Here is an 18,234-nt window from a genome sequence, read left to right as displayed (position 1 = left end):
CGTGGGTCTCGGGCCATTGGTTTAGCCACTAATGTTCCAAGAGACTGCAATGTTGTGACTTTTGGAGGTGAAGTTTGTTGCAAAACTTGTCTCTGTCTGGCTATATGTGTTTTATTAGTAGGCCCTGCATTAGCTCCTAGATACCCATTAGTGTTCCCCTGTTCATCAGGTGCCTCCACTCTATTTATGTATCTGTTTTGTGCTGAAATTACTTCCGTTAGTTTTCCCTCTAAGAGGGTAAGTTTTTCAAGTGTTCCGGTACACAGACTTGTAACGTCATTCCTTTCACTGCACATCCAGCTTTTTCTAAATAAGTAGGGCCCTCAAATACAAAAGGATGTTGTGGTCATAATGCTTACAATTTGCAGCATCACAGTGGTTGCTACTGCAAAACCCCTTTTTAGAGTTGTGTATAACCTTCATGATTGACAAAAGGGGTTCTGCATCTTACTCCATATTGGAATTTGGAGGGGCAGTGGAAAGGGTGCTATCTTCAAATTGCAATTTACAATGACATATATCAATGGTTTTCAAACGCAATGCCAGTCGCAAACCGTTGATCTGATACCAACACTGAGCTGCAGTTGGTACATGATTCAGAAAAGAAAAGTTGTCTCTGTGGGGCAGCTTTCCCTTCGGGAATCATGTCAGGCGACAGTGAGTACAGACAGTGGTCCAGGGGCTAAACTCGATGAACATGAGGGACTGCCCCTTTGGAGCTCAAGGCGTAAACTCTTTAATCCATCTCATCTGCAGACCCTTCTGTAATACTAGTGCTTATGGTGAAAAAAACAGGCATATCGTGTGTGGTGCAGACACTTCTGTTCAGTTTTAACTCTTTTTCAGTTGTCAACAAAATATTTTAATTCATATTTTGGTTTCCATTGTTAACTGTTGTTATACGTTTTTTAATATATCCATTATTTTAGTTTAGAAATAATGGATATATTAAAAAACGTATAACAACAGTTAACAATGGAAACCAAAATATGAATTAAAATATTTTGTTGACAACTGAAAAAGAGTTAAAACTGATTATTACCATGGAAAAGAAATTGATGAAACTTTAATGTTCGCTGAAAAGTGCACACATCCATCGGAACAGAAGTGCCTGCACCACACACGATATGGTATACGAAAGGGCACCTAAAGACTAGGTACCAGGATGTAGCAGCACCAACAAAAGAAAGGAATATAGCTTGAGTACGAATAAATTACGAGTGCACAGAAGGACTTTCCAATTGATCTCGTAATAAACAGGCAGACACACCCATTGCATCTCTGGGCGAATTGTGTAATTCGGTGCTGGTGTTAATGAGGCTTTGATGGTTTTCATCCCTTCCTAGGGCCCCTGGCTGCAGCTCCACTCTTCCTTAGCTTGAAAAATGTGAAACCCCCCCCCGAAATTTGACTCTAGGTGCGCCTCTGCTTCAAGCTGTGGGAGCAGCCAGACCCCGACCTTCTCTCTTGCCCATCAGCAGCAGTTTTCCCGCTCATCAAGCAGGACCCTCATTAAGCGCTTTCTCACGCTTTTAAAATTGACGGCCCTGCAGACAAACACCACTGTGGGGGCTGTCAATAGTGACGGACTGGTGTTCCAGGGGGGGCAAGTGCCCCCCCCCTTGCCCTCCCCTGCGGACGCCCATGAGTCTAAGTATAGAGTTTAGTTGTTCACGAAGTTGCTCAAGACTGGAGGTTGTTTTTGGACTCTGTTTGTTTTGCTGACTGATTCCCCTTTAGGAATCTTTCTAATTAATTTCCTCCCTATGCCTTTCTTCTAATTGGCACATTTTGATACTGAAAGGACAAGACTTAAACCCAATGGTTTCGATTTTGGCAGCTCTGTTATATTTGGTTCTTGCCTGCTCTAATGCAAGGATGGCTATCCAACCGTGATATATTTCAAGGGCAATTAATGATTGTGAATGTGCTATCACACATGGGTTCACAGACAAACAACGTGAGCATTCTAGAGGCTTTTTTAGAGGTGATGCAGCCACTTTTTTTTAGAGGTCTAAAAATGAATTTATTCCTACAATCACATTCTTTGTGTATGTGTTCAGTATGGGTAGAACTTTATTTAGCAGCAACAGGAGCCGATCTTTTTATTGCTGAGTCCATCTTAGCCTCAACTTTGTCAATTTCATTTTAAAATGCATCCATTACTGATGTCAGATAACTAAATTGAGTTACTCCGTACATCGTCTTTCTCTCCGGTTGGGTCTAAATGACCCCCCTTTTCTTTTCCCCATAGTGAGATTACAGTTCTTAAAATGTAGTTACCTTCCGGAGCTCTTCCACGTCTTAGACAGCCTCATGGGGATGATATTTCTCAGGCACAGATGATAATTTCCAATTATGATACTACAAAGGGAAGGAGAACAAAAAAAATAAAAACATGAAAAATCAAGAGACCGGGCCTCATTCGGCCAGTGACTGGCACAGACGGGCCCGCCCTTGGCACAACCTGGGCATTCCCGCTTGCGTCCCACGCTGCGGGAACCCCTTGCTTTCCTAATGTGCCTCCGGGCATGGGAAAACCACATTGGTGCCTCCTAGAGCAAGCCCTCTTGGGGGATGTAGACCCCAGTGCAGGTGCAGCGTACGTGCTGCAATGAAGGGCTGAGTGTTCTTGCTTAACCCCTCCCCTGCTGGTGACGGAACTACTCCGTCATCAGCAGCGGTCGCGCTGTGCTGATGACGGAGCGGTTCCGTCACGGCCTGCTCGGCACGCCTGCGCGGCGCGGATTCCGCGCCTGCGCTGAGCGTTCTGTTGAGCGGGCGGGGCCGTGACGGAACCGCTCCGTCATGAGCACAGCGCATCCGCGGCTGGTGACGGAGCGGTTCCGTCACCAGCATGCACCCGCCGCGCGGCCACCCTCCCCCCTTAGCACTGCGGCGGAATAGCCGCCGCAGTGAAGGGGTTAATTAGGTTGTCTGGCTGGCCTGGCATTCACCGGATAAAGATATTACCACAGTTGCGCAGTAATATGTGTGCTTGAATCTTGGTCAGTGTGTGATGATAGTAATGGTTCACTTAGCCTCAGGGAATTATACTACTTTGATTTACAGGACTCACCACTATGTCTCTTCTGTTCAGACTGTTCATATTGTTGTGGTTGCAACCTATATTTGTTCCTCAGTCTGGTACCTGTGTTTATTTGCATGTCTTCAGTGCTCCGGGGGTAGCTGAACCACTCTGGGAGGAGCACAGCAGGAGTTGGCTGGTTGACTGTCCCCTCACTTAGCCAGAGCTGATAGCCTGACGTGTCCCCGGCCCAGTCCACGTCTCTTCTCCGCGGGCCCAGGAACGCGCCCAGTCCTCTCAATGCCACTGGCTGGGTCGGGAGCACCCAGGGTCTGCACCAACACAGGGACAGCTGTAGATGTCCCTAAAAAATGTGCCCCATGCCAAAGTGAGATCTTGGCATAAAATCAAGAAAGACAATCTAATTGATAATAGTATACCCGTGCTAGTGCCAGATAACAACAAGGAGGCTGCCAATTATGATAATTGATTAGGTCAGCCATTGACCAGTTGTCTCCAGAAAGAACAATGAAACAGCAGAGAAACAAACTGTCTGCCCCCTAGTATAAATCAGAGCTTAAACTTTTAAAACCTAAGTGTAGACGTTCAGAGCGTGCATGGAGGGCAGAATATAGCGAGCAAGGTAAACTTACCTACAAACTAGCACTAACTGGATACGAGGAAGCCATGAAAATATCTAAAAATAATTACTACACAAGTAAAATAGGGGCTGCTAAAAATTCTGCACGAGAACTCTTGAAGACCGTTTCAGCCTTGTCCAATTCGCAACAGGAGAATCAATTTGCTCCTGATCAAGCCCTCTGTGACAAAATGGCCAACTTCTTCCAGTCGAAGGTTCGGACAATATATTGATAGAATTCACTTTTCGATGCCCTAATTACCCTCTGATGATGTGCGAGTTAGCATCATATGACTAACTAATGAGATTCGTATATGCATCTATGCTGAATTACTATTCTTGCTTTTTGCTTATATTCAAATGAACGTGTGATCATATTAGTTTCTTAGCTTAGCCTGTGTGCCACCATTTTGTGTAACCCTCTGTGCCTGCGGGCCCTGCTCGCTCATATGCCCCTCCCGCAGGAATACAGAAATGTACTAAGACAGCAGTTTTCGTTTCTCAGCTTACTGTGGCCGAAACTAACAAGTCTCTTTATCAGTAATGTTCTCATATCCAGAGACGCTGAAGCCTAGCTCCATGGCCTTGAGTAGAGATAATAATGCTATGAGAGCATTGTTCACTGGTCTAAGGCTCGGTAACTTTCCACGAGGGGCGTACCCCTCGCTACTGTATTGCATTATAATGTATTGCTGTGATGCAGAGAGTCAGTCCTCTCGTTCGCACTCCTAGGAGTGAGGTCGGACAGGGCCCTCTCATATGAGTGTGTTTGGCCTAATAAAGACTTTTGTTTATTCTTCTCCACTGTCCGGCTGACTTCCTATATAGTGACTATAGGTGAGTGCGGTAAGTCACTCGGGTGGATTTGAGCCACGCTTATCAGATGGCGCCCGAATAGGGACCCGCGATAAGGATCTTTCTCACCCGTAAGTGGGTAGCAGAAGACCGGGGACCCGCTGGTCGGCACGGTGGGCCCGGGTACCCATCTGATGCCGAGCTTGGTTCTCGCAGCGCTGCCCCACCCTGCTGATCGGGAGAGGTCCCGGTTCGGATCTTACGCCGGGGTCCAGAAGGCGGAACTTGAAGCTGACCGTGTTGGTCTTGGCAGCCGGAGGTGGAGAACGGTAGAGGTCGGTGCCGCCTACGGAAGGTGAGTGGTCCACCTGTGATTGTTTAAGGAACGGGAGTGTTCCGGGAGACTAGGGTGTCTCCAGCGGTTTGAGGAGCCGGTGAGCTCCTGGGGCTAGTGTGCTCCGGGGAACTCAGAGTACGAGTCGGTGCTCTGACAGACTTGACGAGGTTGGGGACGTATTAAATGTAATTGTCGGTAGCGATCCGACCGGGTGGTACTGTGGTGAAGGCGTGGCTCATTGTGGGCAGACTCTGGTGCGCTTACCCTGAACTCCTAGTGTGGTGGTTCGGTGGAGGTGTGATCTGGGTTTCCCACGGTAAAGTGCGCAGTGATCCATAGTGCCGCACGGGAAGCGGATCCGTTCCCCGTCCTCAGAACAGTTAGTGTACTGTTCGGTCTGCGGTAGAGTCCAGGTTCCCCAGGACTTGGTCGACGGGCCTTGTCCCATTTGGTAACACGTGTTGGGAGATATTGTGTATGCGTGTATGTGGTTTTCTAATGTATGTTTATATGTGTGTATGAACGAGCTCGAGCTGGTCTGTGGTGAAGTGTTCTTTTTCACACCGAAGTAAAGATGCCGTGTTTTAGTAAGTTACGATGTTTCGGATGCTGTTGTCGACCCTCAGATACTAGACTGGCCGAGAGCCAACCTGCACCCCCTGAAGGGACCCCGAGCTTTGATATGTATGTCAAACATGGACTAGTCCCGCTTTTGTTTGGTACTTTGTGGCACCGGTACACTGCTGATAATGTGGATTTACAATGGCCTTTGACGGGTTCTTTTGATGAAGCTAAGTTGGATTACTTGCAGGACAAATTGTTTGCTAAGCGTAGCCGTCAGAGTATGTTCGACTCGTTGCGGGTGTGGCAGAAAGAGGCCAGGAAACGCAAGATGCGAGAGGAGAAAGAGGAGTATAAAAGGTCCGCCCAGACTATGGCGCAGAAGGCGAAAGAGCAGGTCGGAAATGAGAATGCGCTACGAATGGAGCGCTCAGATAGACTTTGTAGGTTGAAAGAAAATAAAAGTTATGTAGTGCGAGAGGACGATCCGGATGAGATGGAAGACATTTTGAATACCCGACCACCTCCCCCTTATGCCCCACAGTCCTTGTACCCCTCCTTGCCAATTTCAGCCCCCGTTAGTGGAGCTCTGGGTCCTTCAGCGAGTGCCCCCCAACAATCTTTGCCCTCGACGCCTATTGTCTCATCACCCCAGACCACCTTGCCCGCCCCCTCCCAATTTTCTTTAGCACTTCCTACTGTTTCAGCTAGTACTACCCCCGGTCAGGAAATGCTAACACCGAGTCGAGGCGCAGGTAGTGGACTACTCTCACAGGTACGGAAGTTGCTTACGCGTTCTACGGTTGGTTTAGATGAAAAGAGCATGGTGGCTAATCAGGCATGTCAGTGGGCCAGGAATAATATTTATTCGTTTGAAGATATTTGGTCCACCATGAAAGATTTTGAGCCTTTGATGCAGCAGCACGCTTTGTGGCATATGTCCAATGTATTAATACCACTTTGGGAGCAGGGGTATGGAGGTGTGGCTCCGGCGACTTTACGAGATATACAGACTGGAGCCTATAGAACGAATACTGGGGTAAGGGAAGTGATGAGTACTTTACGTGCACTATTACAATACAGGAATGAATTACCCTCTGCTGGCACACCCCATTTCCCAGGTCTCCACCCAATGCGCGAGGTGCACCCTATTTTTCATCCCGAGGTCCCCGAGTTGTTAGATCCAGTAACGAAGGCTGTTACTAGGAACAGGATTGATGCACATTTCCAGGAGCAATGGGTGTATACGCCATGGAAGAGAAGTGAGGTGTTATCATTGAAGGCCCAGCTACCGGATTCTCGAAAGAACCCGACTGCCTATTACAAAGAGCTTACAGAAGCGGCGTCTTCCACTGTGATGACGTTGGCCGATGTTGAATTGTTTTTCGGGCTTTTGGTCCCGGTTGATGTGTGGCGGCAAGTGAAAGGTACTGACCATGTGGAAGAGTTAGGAGGTACATGGCAGGAGTTGCAGGATTGGGACAAGGAGCGTAAGCCAGGGGAGAAGCCGAAGGCTGAGATACTAGCATTGCCAGGGCGTATTATAAAGTATATGCATTCTCTCATTCCCCCGAAAAAGGTAGATTGGGACAAGTTAACGGCTTGTAAGCAGAAAAAGGATGAGGCGGTCCCTGATTTCTTTACGAGGTTTGAGGAAACGTTTATGGATTTTAGTGGGCAGGATGTGTCACAGGATGGAGGGTTACGGCTCTTTGTCAACAGGTTTGTCGCAAACTTATGGCCTGAAATATCAGCTAGACTGCAAGCGTCGGAGAGCACGTGGACCACGTCCTCTCCTTCGGGAATACTCAGTATGGCGCAATATTACGAGCACAGGGAAAATGAGAGCAAGGACAAGCAGGAAAAGAAGGCTAAGGATTTAAAGACAAGGGTTTTGTTACAGCAGGTGGCGAGAGGCAGAGGCAGGGGTGCGGCGCCAAGTCGCGGAGGCGGATTTGGGAGAGGTGAGAGCAGGGAAAGGCTGGGACCGAATCAGTGCGCGAAGTGCAAGCAGGAGGGGCACTGGTGGAGAGATTGCCCGCTGCTTCAGTCAAGTACTGGTGTGGGGCGCGGGCGAGGAAGAGGTGGTGGTGATCCCGGGAGACAGGTGGCACGGTCGGAAGGAGGTGGGCGACCGGGTGGAAATTATTTTGACAATACTATAAATAGGCAACAGTTGCAGAGAGGTGGTGGCCAGTACTATAACGATGATTACTCAGTCGACGATTTGACAGGGTTCTCCCACAACTAGGACAGCGTAGGACAGAGCCTGGGACCAGTACTTATGGAAGTTGATCAGAGGGGACCTTATGTCGAAGCCGACTTAATGGGGTCTCAACAAAAATTTCTAGTGGATACGGGTGCAATGAAAAGTTCAGTGGCTCGTTCTCGGGTCCCAGGGGCGGCTCTGTCTGGCAAGAATAACATATCCGTGGGTTTCGCAGGAGCTCCGGTGATTAGCCCCATTTCTAAACCTCTCACGTTAACGATTGGCCCTTTTACTGTTGATTCACCGTTTTTATTGACATCAAATTGTGGAGAAAATTTGCTGGGTTTAGATTTATTGAAGAGATTGCATGCCACCATCTATTGTTCTCCGGATGGCGTGTACCTTACTCTAGGCCCGAATGTTGCCCGCCCACTACAGTGTTTTTCAAAAGATGACCCGTTGCCACCTGAGTTCCGAGGCATACCCGACAGCTTGTGGGCTGTCAGTGATAATGATGTAGGAAAAATGGATATTGCCCCGGTAACAATAAGAGTGAAGGTGGGAGCCAAATTGCCCAGAGTTCCACAATACAGAATACCTAGGGAGGGAGAGAAGGCCTTGTTACAAATAATACAAGATTTAATACGGTCTGGAGTAGTGGAAGAGACTGATTCGAACATATGTAACAGTCCTATTTTGCCTATCCTTAAAAGACGGTCACCTGATGCTACTGATAATACTCCTGATGTTTATAGATTTGTGATTGATTTATGGCAAGTAAATAGAGTAGTGGAACCACAGTATCCGGTGGTCTCGGACATCACTACAATATTGACCATGATCCCCCCTTCGGCCAAATATTTCTCTGTCCTAGACTTGAAAAATGCTTTCTTCAGTATTCCAGTACATGAGGACAGCCGTTATCTATTCGGATTCTCATTGGCTGGCCGAAGCTTCCGCTTCAAGAGAATTCCTCAGGGGTACACTGAGAGTCCGAGCATATACAGTCAGGCCCTAAAGGCACAATTGGATGACTTGGAACTTCCACCTGGCAACGTTATGTTGCAATATGTGGACGATATCCTAATAGCATCGGACGACGAGCAGGGTTGTCGGGATGCTACTGTGAAATTGTTACACCACTTAGCAAAAAGGGGGCATAAAGTGTCCCTTCCGAAATTTCAATACTGTCGAACGGAGGTCACCTACCTCGGTCACCTCCTTTCGAAAGTGGGGAGGAGATTGACGCCTGAGCGCATAAAAGCGATCACTAACATGCAGGTCCCTAACACGCAGCGAGAGGTGCGCGCGTTCTTAGGCATAACATCGTATTGTCGTCAGTGGATACCTAACTATGCGTTACTAACAAAACCCCTATTGTATCTGACTACCAAAGAAGTGCGCGAGCCCCTACCCTGGACCCCCGCATGTCAAGAAGCGTTTGAGTCACTAAAAACGTCTTTGTGTTCTGCGCCAGTTCTTGGAACACCTGATTACCAGAAGCCTTTTGTTCTCTACGTGCACGAGGCGGAAGGTTGCACGTTGTCTGTCTTAACTCAGTGTTTCGGGGGGAAGCAGAGACCTTGCGCTTACTTCTCTGCCATGCTCGATAATGTGGCAAGAGCGCTGCCGAGCTGTTTGAGAGCCACGGCGGCTGCTGCGGTCTCTATAAGACAATCGGCAGGGCTCGTATTGGGATCAGACCTCACAGTCATGGTACCGCATGCTGTGGACATTTTGCTGAACAGGACACAGACGCAGCACTTAACTAGTGCTCGTCTTACGGGTTATGAGATGACTCTTTTTGCACCCCATGTTACGATTAAAAGGTGTGCTACACTGAACCCTGCCACCTTGTTACCTATCCTCACAGATAAAGATACCAAAGACGATGACATACATGATTGTCTGTTCAGGACAGAAGAGGAGACAAAGGGGAGGGTGGATCTGACAGACAGGCCCTTGGACGAACCAGACGGGGAGTTGTATGTGGATGGGTCCTGTTTTAAATTACCAGACGGTACATCGACGGCAGCATATGCAATAACGACATTACAAACGGTGGTGGAGACTTCTAGAATACCTTACAATTCTGCCCAGGCTGCTGAGATTATTGCCCTACTGAGAGCATGTGAGTTGAGTGAGGGGTTGGATGTGAACATTTATACTGATAGCCAATACGCCTTTGGCGTGGCTCATAATTATGGGCGACTTTGGGCAGAACGGGGATTTTTGACTTCCCACGGACAGCGTATACAACATGGTCCACTGATATTACGACTGCTAACGGCACTGACACTACCCAAAAGATTGGCTGTGATAAAATGTAGCGCACACAAGACGATAGTGGATGATGTAGGGCGAGGCAATGCTTTCGCCGATGAAACAGCAAAAGAGACTGCTAGAGAAAAATTACCACGAATGTTTGTGGCAGGACCAGCTAGATGGGTCCCAGATGTTCATATGTTCGCAGACACTGTACAGAGTGTCAAGAACATACAGGGCAAAGCGACAGACGAGGAATTGAAAGGATGGAAGGATGGGCTGGGACGACTGGATGCGGATGAATGTTGGACAGATGTGACAGACAAGAGACGATGGATGCTCCCGAATGCGTATGTTCTTCCAGTAGTGACAATGGCACATGGGCCTGCCCATGTGAGCGCCAAGGGTATCTGCAAGCTGTTAGACCCGGTGTGGAGTAATAAAAATATCTCTAAAATGGCCACTAATTTGGTTCGCCAGTGTATGGTGTGTTTGAGACACAATCCTGGAAAAGGTACTCCTGTCCCAACTGGAAATTTTGCACCCCCTTCTTTCCCTTTCGAGGTGATCCAGATGGATTACATCGAAATGGAAAGGGTCAACAACTTGAAGTACGTCCTTGTAGTCGTATGTGCTTTTAGTAGGTGGGTGGTGGCGTACCCTACGAAAGATTGTACAGCCATTTCTACTGCTAAAATGTTGATAAAGGAGTATTTCTCCCGCTTTGGATTACCTAGGGTGATCTGGAGTGATAATGGCACATCCTTCAATGCAGAATTAGTGAAACAAATATGTAAAGGCCTGCACATATCCCAGAAGTTTCATTCAGCTTTACATCCTCAGGCAGCAGGACTCGTGGAGCGGTTTAACGGCACGCTCAAGCTGAAGATGGCCAAAATATGTGAGAGTACAGGTCTCCGCTGGCCAGACGCACTTCCCTTAGCTTTGCTTTCAACAAGAGTCACTGTAAACGCAAAAATGGGCGTCTCCCCCCACGAAGTGGTATTCGGCCGACCGGCCAATATTTGGGGAGTGCCCAGACCTAAATGCTTTTCTGAAGTGCCATATCCTCTGTTGACAGATTACCTGTATGCTTTGACTAAAGATCTCCATTCTATTCATCAGCAGGTAGCAGACACTCTGAAGCCGTTGCCGGAGGGGCCTGGACACTCCATCCACCCAGGGGACTGGGTGGTCGTAAGAAGATACCAGCGGAAGTCTTGTTTGGAGCCAAGGTGGTCGGAGCCGCGCCAGGTGCTCCTCACCACCCGCACTGCACTTCGGATCGACGGCAGGAAAGCGTGGACTCACGCCTCACATGTAAAAAGAGTCCCGCTCCCGTTGCCCTATGACCAATGGGTACAGGATGGCATCGCTGACCAAGAGCACGAGTCTATACCGAGGTATGCTCCTTTCTCGGATGCTTCACTGATTGGAGAAGAGCGTAGCGGAACAGAGAATTCAGAGAGCTCTACTACTCCCCTTGCTACTAGTGAAGAGACATCAGAAAGTACAGCGTCTGCCACAGATACGCCTGTTTTGTTCACGGATCCTGAAGTGCCAGGGAGCACTCGCTATAATTTGAGGCCCCGAAAAAGAAATAACAAGTAACTGTGCTGAAAATGATGGACTAGACACCGGAAGAAGGGCTTAGTGGATTTCCTGAATAAGAAGATTTAGTGGTAGGGATGGACTTATAAGAGCCCTGGTGTTTAGCCGAAGATTGTGTTCTTTGAGACTATAGAGTGGTGCGGGGCCCGAATTAAGTGCTCTCCTTGTTTCTAAAATGATTGAATAACATCGTTGGAGTCAGGTATGGACGGTAAAAGCCTGCCTGTGAGGCTTTGAAGGACACAGGGAGAAGATCCCTTTTAAGGGTTGAAGAACCCCTCTGGTCGGTTGAGGATTGTCTGGGACTATTTTTTCTAGTAGTAGTGTGATTTTTATTTTTTTTGATTTTTGATATTTTTGAAAGATTATTCTACAATGTATCCCTTTGGGCGTCCCATTCCTGATGAGGAGCAGCCTTTTGCGGCTCCTCCGAGACCTGTGCCTGATTCCCCTTGGTTGGCCCTTCCCCGGAAAGGAAAGATTGTGGTCATAATAATTGTTTTGATTGCCTTTTTAGTGACTCTTGGAATATTGTTTTTTCTAGACAAAGCTTACCCCGTTCATGTACTTGCACCCACACCCACTGCTGTTCCTGAACACAATATGATTACCGTTGACTATGGTGAAAGAATGTTGCGTAAAAGCTACAAGGACAATGTTTTTATTAAGACTTTGCACCATGCACATGCCACTACCAACTTGACTGATTGTTGGGTTTGCGGGCTTTTACCCTCTGCCGCCTATAAGAAAGACAGATTCCTTGCTCTTCCTTTGACGCCAGTGAATAGTTGTGTGGGGTGGTATACTCTTATAGGTCTTGTTAAATACTTCCAGCAGCCAGATTCCCTGACTCCTCGACTACAGAATAGAGGGTGGACAATGACAATGAGAGTACGCCCTCTGCCCCCAGCTTCCCTTGGACGAATATATACTGATGGACGTTTTGACCAGACTTTCATAGAGACATGTGAGAAAAGGTTGGGCCGATTCTTGATACCAAATGATACTGACAGACTGAGGGACAGTTTCCTAAAATTGAACGCCACTCTATCTTACAGGCACCCTCCAAAGAGTAACGACAGTTCTAAGTCCTTGATACCTCTGGCTGTGGTGGGTCCTCCTCCATTTTTCTGTATAGAGGGAAGGGGTCCCATAAAGGTTGGTAATAGCTCTTGTAACGTGACTGCTTCAATACGCCTGCCCCTGAGCCCCTCTTTGATTGCCCCACCAAGTATCTATTTCATTTGTGGCGATAATGGATACTTATGGTTACCTGAGGGATGGGGTGGGGTGTGCTATTTAGCGTACATGATTCCCCCTGTGTATGTGGCTCCCTCTGATTACCACAAAAATCATCGTCGATTTCCTAGTCCTCAGGAACAGCCGCTAGAGCAGCGTAAAAGGAGGGAACTCCAGGTAGATGACGTCGACCAGACGGACACTTCGTATCAGCAATGGACTGATTTCTCTAAGGGTTTATTGCCTTTCTGGGGCCCGATATTTAACAGCAGAGCTATTAGACGACTGTCTAGGGTAATGGAGAAGGTAGTTCTAACTGAAGCCGACATTACGACTAATATATCTGTTGAGATTCAGGCTATGAGATTATTCACGATCCAGAACAGGATGGTCCTTGACGTCATACTAGCTGATAGGGGCGGGGCCTGCCGCGTCATCGGGTCGTCTTGCTGCGTTTACATCCCTGACTCCGCCCCGACAGTTAACTTGGCAGTACAAAAATTACATAGACTAGCGACTGAACTGCATCAGGATAACGGGACATGGTCCCTGCAGGGGTGGATTTGGGGTGCCTTTTCTTCCTGGGGCTGGAAAATACTGATGGGTTTGGTTGGTGTGGTGAGTGTAATACTGACTTGCTGCCTTTGCATATACTGCCTCCCTCCATGTTGTTCTATGTGTGCTGCGAATATACGTCCGAAAAAGAAGTTACCTGGTCAATATACCACTTCTATGATTACTGAAATACCTGCTGATGCAAGTTGGTTGATGTTCATTGCAGAAGATGTTCTAGACTAAAGAAATAAAGTCCTGCCCATAGAATGGATGTCGGCACTACCTTTTTGCAAATAAATGAGGCTATAGTTAGCCAATGATGCTAAAATGAGGGTCTGATAGAATTCACTTTTCAAAGCCCTAATTACCCTCTGATGATGTGCGAGTTAGCATCATATGACTAACTAATGAGATTCGTATATGCATCTATGCTGAATTACTATTCTTGCTTTTTGCTTATATTCAAATGTACGTGTGATCATATTAGTTTCTTAGCTTAGCCTGTGTGCCACCATTTTGTGTAACCCTCTGTGCCTGCGGGCCCTGCTCGCTCATATGCCCCTCCCGCAGGAATACAGAAATGTACTAAGACAGCAGTTTTCGTTTCTCAGCTTACTGTGGCCGAAACTAACAAGTCTCTTTATCAGTAATGTTCTCATATCCAGAGACGCTGAAGCCTAGCTCCATGGCCTTGAGTAGAGATAATAATGTATCCCTCGCAGGTGCAGATGCCTGCTCTATGAGAGCATTGTTCACTGGTCTAAGGCTCGGTAACTTTCCACGAGGGGCGTACCCCTCGCTACTGTATTGCATTATAATGTATTGCTGTGATGCAGAGAGTCAGTCCTCTCGTTCGCACTCCTAGGAGTGAGGTCGGACAGGGCCCTCTCATATGAGTGTGTTTGGCCTAATAAAGACTTTTGTTTATTCTTCTCCACTGTCCGGCTGACTTCCTATATAGTGACTATAGGTGAGTGCGGTAAGTCACTCGGGTGGATTTGAGCCACGCTTATCAATATGATAAACTGGCCAGGATGATCCTTGCCCCTACTACTTCCTTTTTACCACCAATAAAGAACCTTTCCTCCTCTACTATGGGTGGGCAGCTGACCAGCTTCTCACATTTAACTGAGGACAAAGTTAACAATCTATTATTAGCCACAAAATCAGGGTTCCCGACAAAACCCTGTCCCCCCGACATAATGCATCTGGCCTCGGGTAAGATAAGTACTCTACTAACCCCACTTTTGAACAAAGTCATTTGGGCTGGAATCTTCCCTGCTTCCTGGAAGAAAGCCTATATTCAACCCATTTTACAGAAATCCTCCCTTGACCTGTTCGAGGTGAAGAACTATTGACCAATCTGTCTACCCTGGTGGCCAAAATCCTCGAGAAAGCTATTAACCAAGATCTAAATGGTTATCTAATTGCCAATTACCTCCTAAACCCCACACAACATGGCTTCAGACCACTCAACAGAGTCAGCGTTAATCATGGCCATTAAAGAAATACAAATGCAGCTCGATGGGGGAGGAAGAGCCATCCTAATCCTACTTGACCTATCAGCGGTGTTTGATATTGTGAATCATCTGGTACTCACTCACACAATGGCGGAAGGCAATAGGTATTAAAGAGGTCACTCTAACCCATCTCACCTCATTCCTTACTGCAAGAGAACAGAGGGTGTGTTGGGATAACTTTAAATCTGAGAGGTTTTCCCTCCCCTGTGGAATCCCCCAAGGCTCAACTTTGTCGTCAACATTATTTAACATTTATGTTATGCCTCTGGCCAAATTAACTAGGGCTCGTGGTTTCTCATTGGTATCATATGCCAACAACACTCAGATTGTTATTTCCATTTTTACGATTCTAGATACTGTGGCGGGGAGATTCCACAGTTGTCTAAAGCACATTATGGAGTGGATGCATCAGAATGACCTTCAATTAAACACTGATAAAATGACGGTCATGGAATTTGGAAATGGACCTCCTATCTGGAATCAATCTTGGTGGCCGGCAGGGGCAGGTGATTGCCCGCATTCTGTGGCAAAAGTGAGGAACTTGGGATTTCTGTTTGATACCCAACTAAATTTTGCAGGACAGAGTAACCTTTTGACATCATCAAGCTTTTTTCTACTAAACATCTTGCTTAAAATTCTGCCTTCTATACCTTTAGGCCTTAGAAAGATGGTTGCAGTCGCTTTAATTATCTCTCGATTTGACTACTGTAACACCCTTTTTTGGGGTAGACAAATGCCAATTGCTAAAACTGCAATCACTGCAAAATGTAGCATCACGAGTATTGCTCAAAATTCCTAAATGCCACCACATTTCTTGCAGCATCAGGGAGCTTCCCTGGCTTCCAGTCAGGCAGCGCATTAAGTTTAAGGCGCTATGCCTGGTGCATAAAGCCCTTTACGGTGGTGGGTTGTTGGACCTACAGAAGCTTTTTTAGTGGTACATCCAGCATCTGAATCTTAGATCTGCCAGTAAAGCCTTAGTCCGGGTTCCCAAAATCTATAAGGCTAGTTGGGGAGGTTGAAGCCTCTCCCATCGAGCACAAAGCTCTGGAATGAGTTACCGATCAATATTAGGCTTCAATCTACCAGACCCCTGTTTAGCAAAAATGCTTAAAACTTGGTTATTCCATACACAGGACTAATTCAGTTATTCCTGGTGGTTGTGCTCCTTTCCTGGCAATTCCTAGTGCCAGGACGCCTCAGCACATCTGCGCTCAACAAGCTCTTTACTTACTCACTTACTTGAGCCCTACTCTTAAGTCTGTACCCCACCCTACTATTTCGAGATACTAAAGAAAATATCTCCATTCATCCCAAATGCAACCCATTATTTGATTATTCATGCCTTGGTTGGAGCTCTGCTTGATCATGCAAACGCTCTTCATTTTGCACTCACAGCATGTGTACTTCAATGACTTCATTTGGTGCAGAACTGTGCAGCTGCCTTGCTTCTCAGCTTGTTCCATCTCACATCATCTGTGGACCTGCATTCGCTTCCCAACAAGAAGGGATTCTCTTCAAGCAGTGCTTAATTTGAGCTGGTGGTTTCCGGTGCTCAGCAATGGCACTTAATTAGTTTCCAGTGCTCGGTACCAGCACTTAATTTTCAACACTGCACTTATGACAGTCTGCCACATGGTGGCCCTGCTCATCTACTTTAGAGATGAGCAGCATAACAGTTGTTTATGAATACAATATTCAATATGCATTAAAAATTACTAATAGCTGCCTCCACAGCCATTCCTTTAGCTTTGGGGACCTGGAATAATCAGAAATGTAGCACATGAATGAATAAATAAATCCAGTAATTGTAACGCACACAATTACCCTAGGGTGTCAAGACGCTGGGGGCCATCAGGAAGATTAGGCAATCTATTGCCCAGAGTCACATGGTGCTGGGCTAACCTGCTGCCGGCATCGGGGATCGAACCGTGAACCCTGTGGTCTGGAGTCAGGCGCCCTGGCCGCTGCGCCACACCTCCTCCCTGCTGCTGCGCCGCACCTCTTTTCTTGAATTAATGAATGAATGAATGATCGACTTGTCAAGCGCGAACAAATGCCCAAGGGCGTCAAGGCGCTGATCGCGGGAACCCGCTCAGAGAGAGCGAAGTGTCAAACCTCTGAAAGATTGGAGGGCCAAAGAGCCAGGTTTTTAAAGGTTTACGAAAGAGAGGATGTAGGCGTGAGATGATTTGTATTTATTTTGGCAGGACTGTCTGGGACAATGGGTGGTGCAAGCTGCAGTGGCCTCCTGCTGCTCAGGGCCCTGGCACTCATTATTTTACAAACTAAGCACTGTCTTCAAGAGTCTTCATATCTGTTATAAACTCTTCATGATCGTGGTCCTACTTTCATCAAACAAATGTTTACCTTATAGTCTCCTCCAGCTGCATTTCGATCCTCCTTGGCTTTTTTGCTTCTGATGCTCATGGAAAGCAGATCTCAAAAAGACAGTAGATCATTCACCTGTCAGGTATCTTGCAACTGGACCTCAGTACATCTCATAGGTGTCAAATGAATGTATTGTAGTTTTAAGGCCTGGTTACTCACATTGTAAATCTTGGAAGGATTGTATATCACTTATTAGTGCCAGGACGCCCTTCTATAATCAGGTGCTTTAAAAATATGAAAAATAAATAACTAATAAAGTTGCGGATTGAACCCCTTACATTTGGATACGTCAAATCTGCCATACTTTCACTAGGGAAACGTTCTGGTTCTTACTAGGATATGCAGATTGTGTTAGAGTAAGCATCAAAATCGACATGGTATTCACCATTAGTGGGGCAAAACTCAGAATGAGCGCTATTTATTACACAAAATAAATTCCAGACCGGACCTTCCGGTGCAATAGATACTGAATACCACTCTGGGGTACTCGCTTCCGCTTTGTTCCAGTGGTCTCTTTCTGGCCCCTTTTTTTTCTCTAGGTCCTAGCCGACTTTCCTTATCCTTTACTTCAATGGGTCTATCTTCGTCCAGATGGTAGAACTAAACTCAATATGTGAATACAAATTCCTAGGCAGTTAAAGTATTGAAAAACAAGTGACTTAAAATGACAGCAAAAGAAGGGATCAGAAGAATCATATAAAAACAACCACAATTTTAATGAACATAATTAAAAATCATATAGAATACTGAATAACACAGACTATATGATGACAGTACAGTGATTAAAAAAATCATACAATTTATATACAGGATTAATCATAAAACAGGAACACCCTAAAGAAAAGAATTTATATAATTATCATTGGTGTCCAGGAGCAGTGGCGAATAAGCTCAATTGGTGTCCAGGAGCAGTGGCGAATAAACTCAAGCCTTTCCAGGCTTTTCCCCGCTGAGTGAATAAAACCAAATGTGAGTCCTAACCAAAGTCTGATCTGGCTTTTACTGTTATTCTGGATTCCTGTGAAGAAATTACCATTTTATATCCCTTCAGTGTCACGACGTACGAAGAGATTTATATACAGG

Source organism: Lissotriton vulgaris, chromosome 11, assembly GCF_964263255.1.
Source record: "Lissotriton vulgaris chromosome 11, aLisVul1.2, whole genome shotgun sequence".
In the NCBI taxonomy this organism is placed as follows: Eukaryota; Metazoa; Chordata; class Amphibia; order Caudata; family Salamandridae; genus Lissotriton; species Lissotriton vulgaris.
The sequence above is the reverse complement of the archived record's forward strand: the minus strand, read 5'-3'. Positions refer to the sequence as shown.